This window comes from Pan troglodytes, chromosome 11 (assembly GCF_028858775.2).
Source record: "Pan troglodytes isolate AG18354 chromosome 11, NHGRI_mPanTro3-v2.0_pri, whole genome shotgun sequence".
Taxonomy (NCBI): Eukaryota; Metazoa; Chordata; class Mammalia; order Primates; family Hominidae; genus Pan; species Pan troglodytes.
In genome coordinates, this window is record NC_072409.2 from 35,386,684 (window position 1) to 35,393,166 (window position 6,483).

Consider the following 6,483-nt stretch of genomic DNA (forward strand, 5'->3'; position numbering starts at 1 on the left):
CTCCCCAGCCATTTGGAACTGTGAGTCAATCGAACATTTTTCCTTTATAAGTTACCCAGTTTCAGGCAGTTTTTTAAATAGTAGTGAGAAAATGGACTAATACAGAGACACTATTGATACTCCATGTATTATATTATTTTACTCTGAACACTTGTTAATAGGTAAAGGGATAACTAGGCAAAGCAGAAACCTTGAAAAGTCCACTGATAAAATTATAAGGGTTGGGATTATTTGTATAATCTACAAAAATGTATCATACATGGCATAAGCAAAATAGACAAATCAAGTAAGCAAGCAATGCTTTGAAACCATGGAACCTTGAAGGTGTTCTAATTAAACTTTGGAAGCTATTGCCAGGTGGCATTATTATTATTATTATTATTAATTACTCTGGGAAAAACAGGAAATGCAATTTTCCAAGAAAATTACTTTGCGTGTAAATATTAGCAAAGAAGTGTGTCTTTTTTTTTTTAATTCCCCACCATGCAGGTGATAGGATTATCTACATAAAAATATCGTATGATAATCAGCTGAATAAGCACAGAAACAATAAGGGGTTCAGCTGGATGTTTTGTTGTGAAACAAATAAACAAAACTTGTAGTTTTTTTGTACTAGAGTGATAGATAGGAAAGTGATGTGAAATAAAAACTCACTCACAGCAGTGAGAAGAGTGCACAAAATTGTTATCCTAAAAAGAGATTTAAAAAGGACAATTCAGGAACTATGCTGTTTAAAACTATAAAATTAAAAAAAAAATGACCTGCATTTAGCCCTAGGAGATTATATGTTTTTACATCAATCGAATCTATTAAATTCAATTCAATACATGTCTTCCTATTACAGAAGCCAATGAAATTTACATAAAACTTACTAAAATGATTCTATAATACTTCTGGAATAATATGCTTACAAAATTACTCAAGACAATTTCAAATGGAAGGGTAATGAGGAAGTTTGCCCTTTAGACATCAAAATATATTTTAAAACCACAATGTTCAGATTTTCTAACATAAGGTTAAAATAGGTTACAAACAATGTCTAAAAATAATTTTTTTCCTATGGATGTTTTCTTGTAAAATATCTTTATAAATGGTGATTGTAAGTACTGACCTAAAACCAATGTGAATATTTCATGAAACTGTGCAGTGAACTATGTCAAATGCGTTTATTTGTAGAGAGATTAAATATTTATGCAAACTGAACTCAGATGTGCAGAGAAAGTATTTTTCTCCATTTTTCAATTAGGTGATATTAATCTGTCATTATGTCTCATTCCATAGACAGTTAAAGTACACTAAATAAAATTTAATGTAGGTTGATAAAATCTAATATTCAGTAGCCCAATAGGCTGATAATAGTTAACAAATTTATTTTATATTTTAAATAACTAAACGAGTGGAATCGTAATGTTCCTAACACAAAGAAATGATAAATACTTGAGGTAACAGGTACTCCAATTACCTTGATTTGATCACTACAGATCGTATACCTGTATCAAAAGATCATATGTACCCCATAAACATGTACAACTATCATTTATTCATAATAATTAAAAATAAAGCAATTACAATAAGAATAATACAAATTTTAACTATGAATTTTATTAATGTACAATAAATAAAATTTACTGCTTTATAACCTTTTTAAATTATGGAATAATTATAAATATATAGAATAACTGTGAACATATTGCAAAGAGTTCTCATATATTCCTTATTCAGTTTAAGTTTCTCTTGCTATAATTTTACATTACCTTAACATATTTGTCAAAATTAAGAAAGTAACACTGGTGTAATACTATTAACTAAATTCCATAATGTACTCATACTTCACTAGTTTTTTTACTCATGATTTTTTCTATTTCAGGATACAATATTGATTAAGTTGTCATGTGTCTTCTGTCATTCTCTTCTATTTTGTGACAATTTCCCAGTCATTGTTTTTCATGTACTTGAAAATTTTGAGGACTATTGGTTAATATTTTGTAGAACATTCCTCCATTTAGGTTGGTCTGAAGTTTTTCTAATGATTAGACTTGGGCGATGGGTTTTGGAGAAGATTATCACACAAGCAAAGTCCTTTTTGCATTATATCCTACCAGGGGCTATGGTATATCCACACAACATGACTGGTAGGATTAACTTTTATCATTTGGTTTAGTATCTGAAAGCCTTCATCACTACAAAGTTACTGTTTTCACCTTTGTGATATTTTATTATTTGGACATTATTCACTAAGTTCTGCTCACATTCATGAAGGGTTTAAATTCCATCGCATTGAGAGGGAAGTCATGTATATATACATATAGTATTTGAGATTTTTTTCTGTATGGAGGATTTGTCTCTTCTCCTCCACTTATTTAATTACTTAATAATTTATATTAGTAGGGACTCATATATTTTAAACTTGGCTATGTAATCCAATACTATGTTGGCTTTTTGTTGTAGAAATTGTTCCAGTGGGGAACCTTTCCTGGAGAATCCTTAGGTGAATTCCTGTGTTACTTTGAAATGTGCCCTTCTTTGCTTTTTGAGCACATTTTTACTTTCCAATACTACAGGATGCTCTCATCTTGTCTCATATTTTCCATGTCCCAGTCCCAGAATCAATCACTTTATCAATAATTCTGATTATTTTTATTGGTGTATGGTATTTTTGCATAAGTACCTGCATGCTGGGTATGCTCATTGCTGCTGGGGTATCACTGTGTCTAAGCCCTCTTAGAGTACAAAGCCATTTAATTTATTTGTATATACTAACTCATGAATATTCACATATCTATATGATTATCTGTCCGTATCTATCATTTATCTAGTTATCTATTTTCATATAGTAAACCTGAGTTCGTACTAATATCTCTGACTCTGATTGAGGAACACCAGGTCCAGACTAGCCTTTCCTCCTTGCCTATCTGTAGCTTCTTTCCCTGAGAATGGGAAACTTGACTCCCAACATTTGCCATCCACTTAATTATTTGTTCAACCCCGTCCATATGTAAAGCAGAATTGGTAAGCTGTGTCTTCACGAAATACAAATTTACCAACTAACTTTTGAATGCAGTTTATATAAAAAGTTCCATTTGTCTTTAGTTGTATAGTTTCCAGTCAAAACACCATTTTTCAAAGTTAGATATCCCATTATTGTTGTAACCCTTCTATTAATAATATAGTTATATCATATGTGTATAAAACATTCTCTTGTCATGGTTGCATGCCATCCTAGGATCTCTCACCATCCTTTATGTGTCTTTTATCTTTATTTTTAGTTTTCATGTATTCAAGCTCATTATTAGTATTGCAGTTCTATGAATTTTAACATGTGCTTAGAGTCACTTGTCTTCCATCCCAATAACATTCAGTGCAGTTTTGTCTCCATAAATGTTCTTCCAATGTATTCCCTTTAAAGTTGACTACTTCATCATCCATCATCTTCTGGCAATCATTGATCCATTTCTTAATCTCTTAGCTTTGGCTTTTTGATAAATAATAATACATAATAATATTGATGATAATAATAATAAGACTTTATTTCCAGATAAACATTAGACTCATTTTTATTACATTTCACTTCTCAAGTCTCTGACCCCCCAGAAAAAAAGCTATAGATTGTGGTATCACTTCTAATAACCAGGGGAAAGGAGCCTTGCCATATACAGGATGAAGTTTGGGGCACTGAGAGTCTTCCATGGATTGGTAGAATGGTTTGTTCTGATTTGTCATTTCTCTTTTTCTACATTTACACAAATTTTAAAATCTAAGAGTCAGATGAAGAATTAGAATCATAGCAAGCCTTTGACTGCAGTGTTTATTTCTGCCAACTTTATTGAGATGTAATTGGCAATAAAATTGTATATATTGAAAGTGTACAATGTGATAATTTGATATATGTATACACTGTTAAATGCTTAGTATAATCAAGTTAATTAACACATCAATCACCTTACATGGTTTCCACTTCTTTTTTCATTGTGGTGAGAACACTTAAGATCTACACTTTTAGCAAATTTTATGAATAAAACACAGAGTTATTATAATTAGAGTCATCTTGCTGTACATTAGATCCTCAGAAATTATTAACAACATAATAGAAACTTTGTACCATTTGACCAATATTTTCCTCTTTCTCCAACACTAGGCCCCTGGCACCTTCCATTCTACACTCTATTTCTATGAGTATGACATTTTTAGATGTCAAATATAGGTGAGGAAATACAGTGTTTGTATAACTGTGTCTGGTTATTTCTCTTAGCATAATTGTCATCCAGGTTCATCTATGTTGTCACAAATGGCAGGAATTTCTTCTTTTTCAAAGCTGAACAATAGACCACTGTGTGTGTGTGTGTGTGTGTATGTGTGTGTATCTACTATTTATTATCTGTATATCTCACATTTTCTTTATATATTCATCTATTGATGAACATTTAGGTTGTTTCCACATCCAGGATATTGTGAATAATGTTACAGTGAACATGAGAGTGCAGATATCTCTTTGAGATCCTGATGTAAATTCTTTTGAATAGGTACCCAGAAGTGGGGTTGCTCAATAATATGATTGTTCTATTTTTTAATATTTTATGAACCTCCATATTGTTTTCTATAATGGCTGTACCAATTTATATTCTCCACAACAGTGTGCAAGGATTTTCTTTTCTCCATATTCTTGCCAACATTTATTATCTTTTGTCTTCTTGGTAATAGCCATTCTAATACAGGTAAGGTAATATTTTATTGTACCTTTAATTTGCATTTGCATCTGTTGGGTATTTGTATATCTTATTTGTACAAATTCATATTCTTTGTCTATTTTTAATTGAGTTATTTATTTTTGCTATTAAATTGAATGAGTCCCTTGTATATTTTGGATATTACTCCTTATCAGATATATGGTCTGCAAATAGTTTCTGCAATGTCATAGTTTCTGGAATGTCATAGGTTGCTTTTCACTCTGTTGGTTCACTTGTTGTACAGAAGCTTTTTCGTTCGATGTAATCGCATTTGATCATTTTTGCTTTCTTAGCTTGTGCATTTGGTGTCATATCCAAAAATATTATTGTCAAGACCAATGGCAAGGAACTTTTTTCTATATTGCGTTATGGAAGTTCTAAAGTTTCACATTTTACACTTAAGTCTTTTATCACCTTTGAGTTAATGTTAATGTATGGTGTAAGACAAAGGTCCATTTCCACTGTTTGTGTGTGTGGATATACTTTTCCCAACAGTATTCATTAAAAATACTTTTATTTTTTAATTGTGTGTTCTTGGTGCTTTGGTAAAAAATTAGTTGACCATGTACATGGGGTTTACTCTTTTTTTCTTTTTCTTCTTTCATGGAGACAGGGTCTCACTATGTTGCCCAGGCTGGTTTCAGACTCCTGGCCGCAACTGATCCTCCTGTCTCGGCCTCTCAAAGTGCTGGGATTACAGGCATGTACCACTGTACCCAGCCATGCCTGGGTTTATTTGTAGGCTATCAGTTCTGTTCCATCGGTCTGTGTGTCTGTTTTTGTGCTAGTACCATAATGTTTTATTATAGCATTGCAATACAGTTTAAAATATGAAAGTGTGATGTCCTCACTTTTGTGGTTTCATACAAGTCTTGGATTTTTTTTCTCTTTCCGTGAAAATGCCATTAAAATTGTGATAGGAATTGCAATGAATGATTAGGTTACTTGGGTAGCATGGGGACTTTAACAATATTAATTCCCTAAACCCATGAACATGTGATGTCTTTCCATTTATTTTTATCTTATTCAATTTCATCCATATTTTATAGTTTTTAGTATAAAGATCTTTTACCTCCTGGGTTAAATTCATTTCTTAGTATTTTATTTTTTTATTCCATTGTAAATTAATTTTTTCTTAATTTTCTTCAGATAGCTTGTTGTAAGTATAGAAACACAGCTGATTTCTTATGTTACTTCATATCTTGGAAGTTTAATGAATTCACTTATTCTTACAGTTTTTTGATACAGTGTTCTGTGCTTCTTATACGTAAGATCATGTCATCTGCAGAGACACTATTACTTCTTCCTTTCTCATTTGGGTGCCTTTTATTTCTGTTTTTTGCCTAATTGCTCTGGCTAGGAATTCCAGTATTATACTGAATAGAATTAGTGAGAGTCAGTACCTTGTCCTATTCCCGATCTTAGAGAAAAAACTTTCAGCATTTCACCAATGAGTATGATGTAGGTGTATTCCTTCTATACCTAAGTTTTTGAGAGCTTGTTTTCATGAAAATATGTTCAATTCTGTCAAATACTTTTTCTGCATCTATTGAGATGATCATACAATTTTATCCTTTATTCTGTGAAAGTTGTGTATCACATTTATTGACTTAAATATATTGAATGATTTTTTTGTACCTCAGAAGAAAATACTATTTGAGCATATTGTATGATTTTTGTAATGTGCTGTTCAATTTGATTTGCTAGTGTTTTGTTGACAATTTTTGTGTTATGTACATTCATAAGAGATAATGTCCTA